General features: G+C 41.2%; 1 protein-coding gene and 1 long non-coding RNA gene across 3 annotated transcripts in view; both read right to left on the reverse strand.

The window, feature by feature from the left end:
- Nucleotides 1-16,177, reverse strand: part of APBB1IP (amyloid beta precursor protein binding family B member 1 interacting protein) — a 105,863-nt gene that overhangs the window by 32,680 nt on the left and 57,006 nt on the right. The gene's annotated exons all lie outside the window — the stretch shown is intronic.
- On the reverse strand, nt 9,314-16,172 carry LOC131483484 (uncharacterized). The gene is made up of 2 exons (XR_009247716.1): nt 11,669-16,172; nt 9,314-11,426 (listed from the first exon to the last, which is right to left on the reverse strand). It is a non-coding gene; the product is annotated as an uncharacterized LOC131483484 (long non-coding RNA).

Here is a 16,177-nt window from a genome sequence, read left to right on the forward strand (position 1 = left end):
AACATTAAAAAAATTTTTAATGAAAACTTACTAAATATTAAAAAAAAAAAGAACAGAGTGTACTGGACAGAAGGGAAGGAAGCAAAGTGCAGGCAAATAAAATATGCAGAATTAGGATATTTCCTGGGAACAGAATGCATAAAAATGGCAATTCGCCAACTTCAATAGGGGAAATCAGTCCAGTACAATTGCTCTGATAATTCTTACCGAATTATCTTTTAATATGTTTGTCAGTACTTTTACTTATTTGAAAAGGACAGCATATCATGAATTAGTGTGATTATCATCTAGGATTCAGAAACTATTTTAATTTTACATGTTTGGCTTGAAGATCATGACTAACCATTAATATGTAACATATACTACCTGCCAGAAGTCGACACCAAGAGCTCACTTACAAGAACCCCACAACATAGGTACTATTACTACTTTACAGGTAAGGAAGCAGGAGGATTAAGTGATTGGCCAAAGGCCAGTTAGTGCCAGAACTTAGAGTTCTTCCTCATTTTTTTTTTCAGTATTAAAATGCTCTAAATACCATAGGAGAGAACCCGGCACAACAGTGTGGATGCACTTAATGCCACTGAACTATACCCTTAAAAATGATTAAAATGGTGAATTCCATGTTATGAATATTTTGCCATAATAAAAAAAAAACTGAGCAGTGAAGAGTAAAGGCAGAGAGTGATGCCTACAAGCACACCTTGCTTTAGAGTCCTGGGCAGGTGAACCATGTAAGAGTGGGAAGAAGGAACAGAGGAAACACTGCGGCCTGAGCTATTCACCATCATGTGGCAAAAGGAGAACACCTCAGGGACAGGTAAGAGAAGAGCCTTTCTAAACCGTGAAGGGCCTCATTTTATAAGGATATCCCAAAGGGCCAGGATCTATAGTTTTGTCTTTCTCTAAGACTTTTCTCTGAGATCCCTTTCATTTTTTCAGATTCAGAGTAACTTTTTTTTTCCTTGCAAGTGATGGTGCTATACTGTTTTTATTCATTTTTTTATTTATTTTTTAAAAAATTGTATTTATTAAAAAAAAGTTCATTTATTTTGAGAGAAACAGAGTGTGGGGGGCGCAGAGGAGAGGGGAGAGAATCCCAAGCAGGCTCCATGCTGTCAGTGCAGGGCCCAACATGGGGCTCAATCTCATGAACCATGAGATCATGACCTGAGCTGAGATCAAGAGTCAGACGCTTAACCGACTGAGCTACCCAGGCACCCTTACACTGTTTTTGTTTTAAAGAAAATGGAAAAAACCCACGAAGTAAATCTGAGCTGGAGTTGAGAGACTGTAGTCCTTAGAATGGACCCACTGTCCTTGGGTCAGAACTTTTCATCAGTCGTGAGGTCAGCTAACTCAACTTGAGCTGCTCTGTAGCAAGCAGTGGAACTCAAGAGTTAACTCCTTATCTGTTCCTCATGGAAACTGTGGACAAGCTGAGGTGAACAGTAAAAGAACTTTAAAATGGGAAATGAGACTTTCAGTTACAGCTTGATCCCTTTTCTCACAACTGAGAATGCAAGACTTGGGGGCAGCTGGAGAGGAAAGAAACAGAGAAAATACATTACTTCGTAATATCACCTTCTTGGAACAAAGAGTAAACCAATCAGTTCTCAGTCCATGAATGAATATTCGTGAGTATTCTCTACATGTAAAATATCCTTGTTCCTAAGAATCTTCTTCTGTTTCCAGAGACTCTCTTCGGTCTTTATTTTTTTTAATTTTTTAAATGTTTATTTATTTGAGAGAGAGAGAGAGTGGGAGCAGAGGAGGGGCAGAGACAGAGTGGGGGAGAAAATCCCAAGCAGGCTCCATGTTCAGACATGGAGCCCAACATGGGGCTTGATCTCATTACTGTGAGATCACAACCTGAGCTGATATCAAGATTTGGATGCTTAACCAACTGAACCGGCACCCCTAAACCTCTAGTTTGGTTTCGGGCAACAGCTGACCTCCATTTGCACATCTGGCACTTATTTAGGAATAGCAGACCACCTGTGATTCCAATCAAGTGGGAAGAGGAGGCTTTCTAATGACAACCAGACAGAGAAACTAAGGTAAATAAAGTTGCTTTTAGATAGTAAGGTTCTACTGTCCCAACCCACTTTACCCAAAAGAAGCAGTACCACCTGGGCAAGAGGGGCCCCTGCCCTGACTCCACACTTTATTTTTTTTTAGGTTTACTTATTTATTTTGAGAGACACAGCACAAGTGGGGGAGAACAGAGAGAGAGGAAGAGAGAGAGAATCCCAAGTAGGCTCCATGCAGTCAGCACAGAGCCTGATGTGGGGCTTGAACTCACAAACTGTGAGATCATGACCTGAGCCTAAATCAAGAGCTGGACACTTAACTGATCCATCCAGGTGCCCCCTGACTCCACACTTTAAAGGGTCCCTGCCTTGACCCTCATTCAGCCACTCCCCCACTCACATAAACAGTAAGTTTATGGGGCCAAAGGGATATGGCCACCTGGAGCCAATGACCTCCACATTTTAGTCCATACTCCACAAACTCAGAACCTTGGAATTCCCTGCCCAAATGGCCCTGAGGCTCTGCCCTACACCCATCCTCCTGAGGGTAGATGGCACTGCTAGTATGGCATCTAGGCCAGAAGGTGGCCAAGGGGCAGCTCCTGCAGGAGAGTGATGGGTTGCATGAAGCCTACTCTCTGGGCTGGAGTGTCCACATCATGCATGCAAGGCCCAGGTGGGACAGGATAGATGGGGTGGGTGGAAGGGTAAGTCTAGGGGAAGGTCATGAGCACCTCCATGACACCACCTTTTTGTACAGTACTCAAAAGAAATCTAAGAATGCTAAGGCCAAACTTTTAGGTCATTATGAAAGCACCCAGGTAGGAAGATAGAACACATTTAACTGTTTATTAACTTGATTTAGAACTTTAAATATATATCGATATATTGCCTATAGGCCTTCAATCTACTCTTGCCCTAGGCCCCATAAATATTGGGGGTGGGCTTTCCCAGAGGCCTATCTTCCATTCCCTGTGGGATTCCACAGTGCCTCCCACCTCATCTTTTTGTTCTTTTCTTCTAGTCATTAGGCCTACCTGAAATACAAAATAGAAATATAAAACAATTTCTTTAGGCTCTTTCTCTTTGAGGAGGTGCTTAATTTTCTGGGATATTTGAAGCTTTGGGAAACTTTCTCAACTATAGAACGGCCACAATTGTTAATGAGTAGAACTGACACCTCTCCTTCCTCAACCTGGGTTTTTCTGCCCACCAACCTACATCCTTTAAATTCTACATCCTGGGTCCCAGGCTATAACAGGCCCCCATCTCTGACAACTCTGTCTTGGTGCTTAGAATATGGTGCTAAACACCACTCGTCAGCCCATAGTATCCTAGCCGTACTTCACTGGCTGCTGACCCCATGCCTCCAGACACACAGCCAAACATAATGTCCCCATGTTATGCATCTGTCCTCTGCATGTACCTCACTTCCTAAACAATGCTGGTTACTGCTTTTATTTTCACACTAGCTTGTAAATGCTTCTTCTTCTTCTGCCCATTACATCTGGAAGACACCCCTGGCCTTGCATCTCACCTACAGTCTCCTTCCCTGGCTGTTTTTCAATACAATGTGGATGCTCAAGAAGCATCAATACAATGTGGATACATTTGATGCTCAAGAAGCATCAATACAATGTGGATACAATACAAGAAGCATTCAATACAATGTGGATGCTCATGTAGTTCTTGAGCAAGTGCCTGGCATCATGGGGAACCTAGGGATTAAATCATTACTTCCTTAATTTGTCCTGAACAACTTCAGGTAGCCTGAGGTTAGATTCCTATGCACACTTCTTTGATTACCTGCCCAAAACTTGTGAGATTATCCAGTACCACTGTCTCAGATGGAAGTCTGTCCTGGCCCCACTGTGATCACCCTAATCCAAGAGCACCACTGACACCTTCTGGAGACATGTCCTCCCACGTGCCTCCATCGCTTCTCTCATTCAGACTACTGTCTACAACGAAGCCAACTAAAATCATGGTATGTATTACACTTTGTGTGGATGATGGCCTTTACTTCTCACAACATATTTCTAAAAACAAATTATCCTCATTTTCAGACAAGAAAATAGAGACTTGGTGAAGTTAGGTAATTTGCTCAAGGACCCACAGCTAACAAGCAATGGAGTCAGGATTCAAATCCCACCAGTGTGACTTTAGGAGCCACACTCTTGGCCACTTCAGGGTACTGCTTTCTAGTGAGAGGCAGTTTGGTAGAAACAAATCTGAACAAATCAAATTCAGAATTGATCTGAATTATGGGCCTTTATAATTCATAAAACACGTTTTATGAAGCTGTCATTGAAAACCCTCAGCACAGCATGTCAGGTCCACGGATTTGGCCCTGTGCATGCTATCCCCATAGCACTCTCCACTGCAGCCTCACTGTGCCTTTCTATTCCTTGAGCATGACATACAGTCTGATTATGGGCCTTTATAATTCTTCTCTATGGCTTGGAATCTCCCCTCCTGCCTCCCTCCTTCATCTCTGTTCCCTTGGTGAACATGAGAAACATGTTCCTCAGGGAGGCTGTCTCTGATCCCAAGGACTGAAAGACCCTCCTGCTGGAGGCTCCCAGAGTCTCCTGGTCTGTTCCTATTAAGACATATCAGATAAAGGGCTAGTATCCAAAATCTATAAAGAACTCACCATATTCCATACTCAAAAAACAGAGAATCCAGTGAAGAAATGGGCAGAAGACATGAATAGACACTTTTCTAACGAAGACATCCAGATGGCCAACAGGCACATGAAAAGATGCTCAACGTCACTCCTCATCAGGGAAATACAAATCAAAACCACACTGAGATACCACCTCATGCCGGTCAGAGTGGCTAAAATGAATAAATCAGGAGACTATAGATGCTGGAGAGGATGTGGAGAAACAGGAACCCTCTTGCACTGTTGGTGAGAATGCAAACTGGTGCAGCCACTCTGGAAAAAAGTGTGGAGGTTCCTCAAAAAATTAAAAATAGATCTACCCTATGACCCAACAATAGTACTGCTAGGAATTTACCCAAGGGATACAGGAGTGCTGATGCATAGGGGCACTTGTACCCCAATGTTTATAGCAGCACTCTCAACAACAGCCGAATTATGGAAAGAGCCTAAATGTCCATCAACTGATAAATGGATAAAGAAGATGTGGTTTATATATACAATACAATACTACTTGGCAATGAGAAAGAATGAAATCTGGCTATTTGCAACAACGTGGATGGAACTGGAGGGTATTACGCTAAGTGAAATAAGTCAGGCAGAAAAAGACAGATATCATATATTTTCACTCATATGTGGATCCTGAGAAACTTAACAGAAGACCATGGGGGAGAGGAAGGGGGAAAAAAGTTACAGAGAGGGAAGGAGGCCAACCATAAGAGACTCTTAAATACTGAGAACAAACTGAAGGTTGATGGGGGGTGGGGGAGAGAGGAGAGTGGGTGATGGGCATTGAGGAGGGCACCTGTTGGGATGAACACTGGGTGTTGTTGTATGGAAACCAATTTGACAATAAATTATATGTGTGTATATATATATTTATACACAAATATTATATTTATATATAATTTATATTTATATAAATATAATTTATATTTATATTATAAATATATATTTATATAAATATTATATATGTGTGTGTGTATATATATATATATATATATATATATATATATATATATATATGATACACACTTCACTGGCTATTATCAGCTAAGTGTCCTTACTGTCTGACAAGTTCAGTAATACCTACCTTCCTTGAGTCTCCTAACAAGCTGAAGATGAAAATGACACAAATCACTATTTGATAACAGTTGTGACAGATTCAGAAGCAGAAGACAGTTAATTTAACTGTGGGGGAGACTGAGTCACCATTCAAGGCCAGGCTGTGTTCAACTGTGTCCCCCTTGGAGTGTATACTGAAGCCCCTCCAAGGGTAGATGGGCATCGATTTCTACACCCTCAACTTCCATACATACTCTTTTCTAAAATGGATCTGCCTGAGAGTGGAAGGCCCTTTTCCCACTTCCCAAGAGAAAGGCACACCTCACAACCACAGAGGATCTTACTGCCCTGGGTGGGGAGCTCAAAGGCTCAAAACAAAGGGACAACTTGAAACATGGGTGGTGAGAGGGAAAGAAAGACTCACAACTCAAAACAAATCTTTTGGGAAGTCAAGTGGTTTCTAACTCTTTGCTTTTACACAATGGAAGGCACCTAATCATGTCAGGTGGTGCATTAAAAGAATCATCATTGATCTCTCAGTGGCAGGTAACTTGGAAGGAGTTCAAAGAATTTAATGGCATTTCTCTCACAAAGCTCTTCTATTCTTGTCCACTTATTTATGTGAACAAGGTTTCTCACTGCTTGCATCTATAAAAAGTACTTAACTTCTATAAGAATGAAAAATAGGAATATAATTGATACTGAACATTCATCCTTTTATCCTGGAACTAATCAGAGGGGAGAAGGTTTCATCTATTTATCTCATTAAGGATGTTTCCCCCTGGAGTTTTACTTTTTAAGATTAATATCAATTGTTATAATATTAATGTTTTTAAATTGTCAAGCAATTTAATTTCAATGTTTTTAAATTGTTCAACCAATTGTGTAATTTTTTAACACATAAGTGCCTTATGATGACAGGAAATTAAAAAATTACTTACCAATTTATAAATATAATTTGTTGAAGAGAAATATGAGAGAGAGCTCAGTCAGAGACTTTCAGGCATAAAAATATATTACAATAGGAGAAATCTTTGGGGAGAAAATGGAATGGGAATAGTTCAAGGGGAAAAACAAGGAACAATGTAAAATTTCCCAAATGTTAAAAAGGTTTATTGCACAACACCAAGAGTGAACCCTCATGTAAACTATGGACTTGGGTGATAATGGCCTGTCAATCAATGTAGGTTCGCTGATTGTAACAAATATACTAGTGTGGTGGGGGATACTGATAGTGGGGGAGACTATGTATGTGTAGAAAGTATATGGGAACTTCCTCAATTTTATCATGAATTGAAAACTGCTCCAAGAAATAAAGTCTATTAACAAAAAGCTAGTCATGTGCTTCTTACATGGTAAAGAAATCAAACTGCCACAAAATTATTTAGACTCCACTGGATAACTTTTAAAAATGTCAAAATTCATAATATGCTAGTCATTGCATTATTTGCGTCTATTTAAACTAGAAAAATTTGTTGAAAAATCCTGGATGTCAACATACAAATATGTGAGGTGGTATACAGCTTATAAAATTTCTTCCAGGGGGTATGCAACCACAAAAGTTTCACATCCGTTCATAGAGGCAGCCACCATCTGGGGTTGGCCATAAGGGGCTGTGTGGGGGAGATGAGTAGGCAAAGTAAGGGGGCCTACTGAGAGGGAGAGGAAGGACACCGCTCGTTGAGGGACAGAGTAATAGAGGCCCATGGGAAGGCTGGGCCCAAGATGCCCCTGGCTGTGGTCCCCACAGCTTTCTACTCCCAGTGCCAGCCCCTAGGAGGCCTGGTCATGCTTCCTATCTTTTACCCCATGAGATGCCTCCGAGTCCTTTCAATAATCGCGCTGAAAAAAAATCTAGTTAGTGCACTTTCTGTTCTCACGATTAAGTGGTCTCAGGCTTTAGCAGTGGCTCTCTGAAGAACCACTGATAGTCTTGCATCCTCACCAAGGTTCAATAGTTAGGCTCATATGTGGCTCCTGCCTCTTGGGAGTGAAGCCAAACAAAGCAATGACTGTCCAAAAGAATAAGTAGTTTTTAAATTTTTTAATGTTTATTTATTTTTGAGAGAGACAGAGACAGAATGCAAGTGGGTTAGGGGCAGAGAGAGAGGGAGACACAGAGACAGAAGCAGGCTCCAGGGTCTGAGCTTCCAGCACAGAGCCCGACGCGGGGCTCGAACTCTCGAGCCACGAGATCATGACCTGAGCCGAAGTCGGACACTCAACCGACTGAGCCACCCAGGCACTCCAGAATAATAAGTAGTTTTTAAATGGAATAGGGCATAACAGCAACCAGGGGAATTCGCTACTCTGCTTTTCCTCATGTATAAATGGGGTGATCTGTTATTACCTCCGGAAATACAGACCAGTCATCCTGGTGGAATTCCTTTTATTTTAAAAATTTATTTCTTAAATGTTTATTTAAAACATTTTAAATAATGTTTAAGAGAGAAAGAGAAAGCGAGCAGGGGAGGGGCAGAGAGAGAGGGGGACAGAGAATCCCAAGCAGGCTCTGCACTGTCAGCCAGGAGACCTGCAGCTTGATGGGAGGCTCGATGCTGAATTCACGAACCAGGAGATCATGACCGAACCTAAACCAAGAGTCAGACGCTTAACTGACTAAGCCACCCAGGCACCCCTAGTGGGATTGCTTTTAAATAAGCATCTTTGGGTTCATAAATTTGCAGAACCTGGTTTCTCTCCAAAAATCTTCTATCCCTCTGTAAATGCTCTGCACTCTGAGAACAGGTCAGATGGGAATCTCAGTAATGAAAAGGTTTCTGTTATCTCATGAGAAAAGGAAAATAACCCAAGGAAAAACTGAGGAGCACATCTCTTATGATTGCCCATCTGACAGAAAATACTCAAGAGAAATGTGTAAATTTCATGCTAAATTTATGGAGGGTGAAATGTGATTTTTTTTTTGAAGGAAAGGGGGAAACTCAGCATGTTTAAAATTTAGCTCATTATGTCCCTCTCCCCACTTATTTCCCTTCTTGTGCTTCCTGCCACAGTGAATGACATCAGGATCCATCCCATTCCCTAGCCTGAAACCAGAATGTCACCCTTGTCTGCTTCTATGCCTCCTCATTATACCAGCATTCATGATCACCACATTCTGCAAAATTCTGCCTCCTACATATCTTCCAACTCCCTTGGGTCCATCATCACCTCCTTTTTCTGGGCTCTGTAACCACCTCTCCATCACATGGTGGCTTTCACGCTGCTTTCTTTTGTATCCATCCTCCATCATGCAGCCATGATGGTACTGCACCCCTTCAAAACCCTTCAACAGCTCCCTGGAAGCCTCAGGATCAAGGCCAATGTCTTTAACATTGTTTACAAGTCCCTTGATCATGTTGTGCCCACTCCTCTCCAGTCTAAATGAAGTCTTGCTACACCCATATGATTTGATTTAACAACTGGATCAGGAATAAAATCATAGCAGAAACAATAAGCTGGTTCAAAATCCATGCCCTGCCCTCATTTATTTCTCAGGTCTTACTCATTCCAATGCACTCAGTATTTAGTAGCTCTCAAGTTTTTATCCATCTTTAAGACTTTTGGGCCATTTGTCAGACTTTTTAAAGTTCCTTCTTTTTATCTCTATTTCATTGTTAGCTGAGTTTGCTTGTTTGACATCTACTCCTAAAGTTTTGGGTTTGGAGGAAGTATTGATGAGTGAAGTGAGTGTAAACCAACAGCCTGATGCCACTGGCCATTGTACTGCTCCCAGCCAGGAGGACAAAAACCTACTCCAGGAATGATGAGGTCCCCCAGGGGCCAGGCCTCTATGAGCTCTGACAGGTACTGAGATGGCAGGAACAAGCACAATACCCCAGCATCTTAATGCAATGAACAGCACCCCTGATTATTATCAGTGGTTGCAGAACCTTCTGTCATATCATAACCTTCTGCAGAAGGCATTTTACTCATCATCTCTAATTCCATGAATCATTTTTGTGCAAGAATGAAGCCTCAATGTCAGGTTATGTACCTGCAAAGAATAGGGCACACTCCATGCAATAGCTTCAATCATGATAGCCAAGTTGGATCACACAGTGTCAAGGAAGTGCAGTTTAATATAAAAGAAAAACACAATACAGTTAAATAGGGGCGCCTGGGTGGCTTAGTCAGTTAAGCGCCCAACTCTTGGTTTCAGCTCAGGTCATGATCTCACAGTTCATGAGTTCGAGCCCTGTGTCAGGCTCTGCACTGACAGGGCGGAGCCTGCTTAGGATTCTCTCTTTCTCCTTCTCTCTTTGCCCCTCTGCTGCTCCCCCCTGCCCCAAGTAAATAAATAAACTAAAAAAAAAAAAAAAAAAAAAAAGAACACAGCTATATAGGCAAAGTAGGCATTGGTGGTTGTAACTGGATTTTTAAAAATAACTGAACGCTGGAAACTGACCAAACAGTCTAAAAATCCATTTTAAATGAATCCCATACAATTAAATCTGCATGAACTGGTGACTGGAAACATTCATTTCTGACTTGTTGTACCAATATGCTATTTTGACCATTTTCTTTCCCACCAACGTACCTGAATGCACTGTCCCTCCCTGTCCCTCGCTCACCTCTCCACGGTCCAGCCATGCAACCTTTCCCATGACCTAAATGCAGGTCCCTCTTTCTTCTTGGACTTTGCACTGGCCCACTGCCTAGAATGCTCGCTTCCCCTCTACTGTTCCCCTGGCTAACTCCCCCAAGTTCTCCAGGTGAATGCTTGGACAGAAGTTTCTCTGAGTAAATTTCCCTGCCCGCCATCTGCTCCACAGAAGCTAGTATTTCACCTCACCCCCAGGCTTTTCAGACCCGACTCTGATTTCCCACTTCCCTTCTTTTCCCTCCCATCCTCTTTTCTTTTACTCTTACTTTGTTGCCTCTTCTACTGGTTTGTTTGGTCCATATCTCACTGCCTTCTACTGAAGGTAACAAGTTTCTACAATTTTCTTCTGAATCCCGCAGTTCATTAATTGTATTGATATACTGTCCATAATGTCTTTGAGATGCTATTTCCTGTCAGGGTCCTGCAGTATTTTCTCATAAACACAATGTTGGTTTTTCCTCTTCCCTCATGTCCTAAATCAGGGTGAGATTGTTCTGTAGTCAGTATCTGTCAACAGGCAAGATCTGTGGTTTGCCTTGAGCTGCACGCACTCCCTCTGCATCTGTACATCTGTGCAGAGTATATTTTTTCCTCAGGGACAGGATGAATGGGTTACCTGACTGCTAAGTTCCTAGTTTCACTGCTCTACTGAGCTGACATTTTCCTAACCTTGTGTATTATGAAGTAATACAGTGATTACAAAACCAAAATTCTCAGCATACACCTTTACTAAAGCTCTCTTGTGCTGTCAATAGCATTTTGCACGCTGGGACTTAATCTTAAGACTGTACCAGGCCACAGTCTCTGTCCTCCACCACTCTCATGTTAAAGCTGGAAGCTATGCTGTCCTTATTTTTGTACATGTCTTTTTCTTCAGCTACACTGTAAATTGTCTGAGGCAAAGATTATCTTTGCTTTTGTGTCTTCCACAGATAGCACAGATTAAACATGTAAACAGATACTCCACAACATTTGCTAAAGCCAAGTAAACGGACTGCATTCCAGTAAAGGTTCACCATATAAGTCAACAGTGGAAAGACATTCAATGTTTTGAAACCTTTTTTTTTTTGTTTTTTTTTTTTTTTAACGTTTATTTATTTTTGAGACAGAGAGAGACAGAGCATGAACGGGGGAGGGGCAGAGAGAGAGGGAGACACAGAATCGGAAACAGGCTCCAGGCTCTGAGCCATCTGCCCAGAGCCTGACGCGGGGCTCGAACTCACGGACCGCGAGATCGTGACCTGAGCCGAAGTCGGCCGCTTAACCGACTGAGCCACCCAGGCGCCCCTGTTTTGAAACCTTTTGAGAAGAACAAATAAGTTGTTCAGAGTCTCAGTCTTTTCCTTCTATAATTTCTGGTTAAATCTAGTTCTTCACGCACAGTGTCTAACTCTTGAAATAATTCCTAAACAGCACCATAAGCCGGCTGGGCAGGATGATCAAACCTGCAGGCCCACAGGTATGGATAGTCCTGACTAGGGAATGGAAGCAGGTATCAGTTACTTACTACTCTGTTCTGGGATTCACTACTACATATAAGTGTTGACAATTACATTTGAAAAAGAATTAACAACCCAAATGGAATACAGGATGCATTTGGATTTTTGAATTAACTGATTTGAGACATTGCTTTGGGAAAAAATGTAAGGCAATTAAACAAAAGAATTTCCAGGTTGTATTTCTTTAAGAAACTTACTCTGGAAATACTTTTCTCTAGGATTTGTTATTCTTTTTGTGTAAACTTAAAAAAAAATGTTTCTGTTAAAAACTATCAAAGGGTCTCAGCATACAGCTTTTACAAAGGGACTGTAGGTATTTCAAAATTACAAAGCTTCCCTTTTAGGAGCCATGACATCAATGTGGGAATGGTCACAGTCTACTTCAGGAACAAGGCAAGAGCCCTAAGGTCAGCACGCTGAAGTAGCTATTCACATGGAGTACTGAACAGAAGATACATTATCCAACCAAACACTGAGAAAATGGAAATACTTAATATCAGCAACTTAAAAAATGTTTCCACTTCCATTATGGTCTTTAAATGTGACTGCAAATTAGAAGAATCTATTTACTTGGTTTTAAAGAACAGATTATTATCCAGAAGAATTCAGCAGGAGGATTTCTGCCTCCTCCTATGATACAGTAGCTTGTAGTTAGACCAAAGCTTCAAAAGAACAGCTTGAAAATATGGATTAAAAAAACAACTGTGTGAAGGTTTTGGAGAGCTATGGGGGCAACCAGGATGTAAGGGGCCAAGATCCAAGAGATAAAGGAACCACAAATTGATGCTGAGATATTCTGAGAGCCACATTTCCCCTCTGGTAAGAGGCTGAGAATCATGGCAGAGGACCTGAACAGGCACTTCACAAAAATCGATAGTAAACATTTGAAAAGGTACTCAAGCCTTTGGCAACAGAAAATTTGACTTAAAACCATAGGAGATACCACGACACACCCACATAGAACAGCTAAAAAAATTTTTTTTAAATGGCAACACCAAGGGCTGGCAAGGATCTGGAATAACGGTAATTCTCATACAATACTAATGGAGGCAAATCATGCAATCTCTTTGAAAAACTGCTTGGCAGTATCTCCTAAAGCTAAATATGTGCAGAAACTATGAGCTAGCAATTGTACTTGTATGTATTACACAAGAAAAAAGTCTCCATATGTTCAACAAAATACAGGTACAAGAGCGTTGTCAACAGCATTACTTGTTAAAGCCCCAAACTAGGAACAAATCAAATGTCCATCAGTAATACAACAGATAAACTTATTTTGGTACAAATGCACAGTGGAATACCAAAGGGCAAAGAAAAAGAACAAACCATGTTCTGCCATATGCAACAAAAGGAATGAAGGTAAACACCAAAGAGTACTATGATATGATTCCATTTTATACAAAGTTAAAAAGCATGAAAAACCGAGGCCAGAGAGGTCAGAATCATGATTATTCTTGTAATGGGGGTCAATGGCTGGAAAGGGACATAAGCGAGTCTGCTGGTGTATCACTCATGCTCTATATTTTGATGTGGGTGGTAGTTCAATGGGATGTGCACTTTGTAAAAATTCACAGCATGTAGTTATGTTTTGTGCACTGATTCATTAGATGCCATGGCAAGCTGCAGATATCTGCCTATACTTATTCTCTTCTTTCTCCTCTTGGTTATACAATATTATAGCCATGTTACACAGCGCTGGGCACCATTTTTATAGACTCAATGTGAAAACTTCTTTGTGGAGGAATTGTGCAAAGTGGTGACTCTGAATACAACTCCCGATTTTAGTTATGTGTATCGTTGTTCAAATTGACTGTACTTGTCAGTTTCTTGTGTAGCTCAAAATCCCCTGTAACTAAGTTCTGGCCAATGCGATGGAAGCAGAAGTAAAAGTGCCATTTCCAGGTCCTTCCAGTAAATGTGTGGTTGTGCAGTTCCCTGGCTCTTTATTCCCTCCCTAAGAACTGGGAAATGGCCAGGTGGAAAAGCTGCCTTGGGCCCAGAGACAGAAGCCATTGTTGAGAATGGCACAGCCTCCTACTAAATCTACCCACCTATGTCTGCACTGGTACGTGAGAAAGAATAAAGCTTCTAGCTGGTTTGAACCACTGATCTAGGGAGTCTCTTTGTCACAGAAGCTAAGATGGTACCCTAACTAATACAGGCATTAAACCATTCCATTGAAGGTAGTTACAACTGGAAAACTTTGTAGTTGATCCCTGAACAACTCAGGTTTGAACTGCATGGATTCATTTATATACGGATTTTTTTTTTGGCGGGGTGGGGGGGATATAGTACAGTACTGTATTTTCTTTCCCTTATGATTTTTTCCTTAATATTTTTTCCATAGCTTATTGTCAGAACACACTGAATAGCACATCAAATATGCAAAATATGTGTTAATTGACTGTTTATGTTATTGGTAAGGCTTCCCAGTCAACAGTAGGCTATCAGTAATTAAGTTTTTGGGGAGTGAAAAGTTATACACAGATTTTCAACTGCATAGGGGGTCGGTGCCCCTAACGTCCGTCCCACACTGTGTTGTTCAAGCATCAACCATACTTTTATTGTTCAATATTTTTCAAAGACAATAGTATTTAATTGCTTTCTTGTCAGTGCACCACCACAAAACCTAGAGAAGACTCTAGAAAAAAAGCACAGTACAGGGGAAAGAGCATTTTCTCACAAGAAAGCTGCTCTAGTATCCTGCTATTTCTGCCTCTAGTGATATGGGACTTAGTTTTTTTAACCTGTAAAATATAAAGGTGTCTGGATGTCCCCAATGATCTTGTCTTTGTTTAATGTTCTTTGACTTTCCAAAAAAGACTTAATGACCCTCATGTAATTATAGTCGGCTGGAGGCCACAGTGGGAGAAGGCCTGTATTTCTGTGACATCCTTGTACACATGACTTGCAGGAAGCTTTTTCAAATATGGAGAACAATGCTTTTTTAAAAAAATTTTTTTTTGAGAGAGAGAGAGAGAGAGAGAGAGAGAGAGAGAGAGAGAGAGAGAGACCATGAGCACATGGGAGTATGAGAGACTCTTAAGCAGGATCCACACCGAGCACGGAGCCCAGGGCAGGGCTCGATATCATGACCTGAGCCGAAATCAAGAGTCGGACACTTAACTGACTGAACGACCCAGGCTCCCCGGAGAATAATGCTTTTTATTACGTAGACTGTTTATAGAATTAAATCACAATAAATGGTACATTTTCCAGGTGCCCTCTTTAGTAATCCCAGCATCAATAAGCACCAAGTATTAGCAACAACAAAAAAGAGTGTTTAAAACATGAAGCATTCATGACCCTTAGTGCATCAAGGTATATTGAATTAATGTAGCCAAATAGAAGTAAGGACAGAAGAAGAGGATTAATAAACAGACAGATATGCTTTGGATGCTGGATCTAAAAAAACCAAAATGGTTTCTATTCTTTCTGAATCCTTTAAGGGCCTATTATAGTTTACATATGACCTAAGAGTTGAGTTTGTGTATTTTTATTAAGTGAAAAAATTTTTGGGGGCGCCTGGGTGGCTCAGTCGGTTAGGCATCCGACTTCAGCTCAGGTCATGATCTCACGGTTCATGAGTTCGAGCTCCACATCGGGCTTTGTGCTGACAGCTTGGAGCATGGAGTCTGCCTTTGATTCTGTCTCCCTCTCTCTCTGCCCCTCCCCCACTCATGCTCTGTCTCTCTGCCTCTCAAAAATAAAGAAACGTAACAAAAAAATTTTTTTTAAGTTTTTTAATGTTTATTTATTTTTAAGAAAGGGGGGTGAGGGGAAGAGAGAGAGGGAGACAGGATGTAAGAGGCCTCTGTGCTGACAGCAGAGAGTCTAATGTGGGGTTCGAATTCATGAACCATGAGATCATGACCTGAGTGGAAGTCAGATGCTCAACTGACTGAGCCATGCAGGCATTCCTTTATTTTTTTTCAATGTTTATTTATTTTTGAGATAGAGATAGAGATAGAGATAGAGATAGAGATAGAGATAGAGATAGAGAGAGAGAGAAGGGGACAGAGGGAGGGAGACACAGAATCCAAAGCAGTCTCCAGGCTCTGAGCTGTCAGCACAGAGCCTGATGCAGGGCTCGAACCCACAAACTGTGAGATCATAACCTGAGCCGACGTCTGGCACTTAACTGACTGAGTCACCCAGGTGCCCCTGGATTGTGTGTGTGTGTGTGTTTTTTTTAAAGGAATATATTTGCAATATTTTGTGAGACAATGAATGATGTTTGTTAGTACACAGGTGACATTAAAAAAATCCTCCATATTTTATATGGTTTAACTATATACAAGTTATCTTA

Source organism: Neofelis nebulosa, chromosome 8, assembly GCF_028018385.1.
Source record: "Neofelis nebulosa isolate mNeoNeb1 chromosome 8, mNeoNeb1.pri, whole genome shotgun sequence".
NCBI classification, from domain to species: Eukaryota; Metazoa; Chordata; class Mammalia; order Carnivora; family Felidae; genus Neofelis; species Neofelis nebulosa.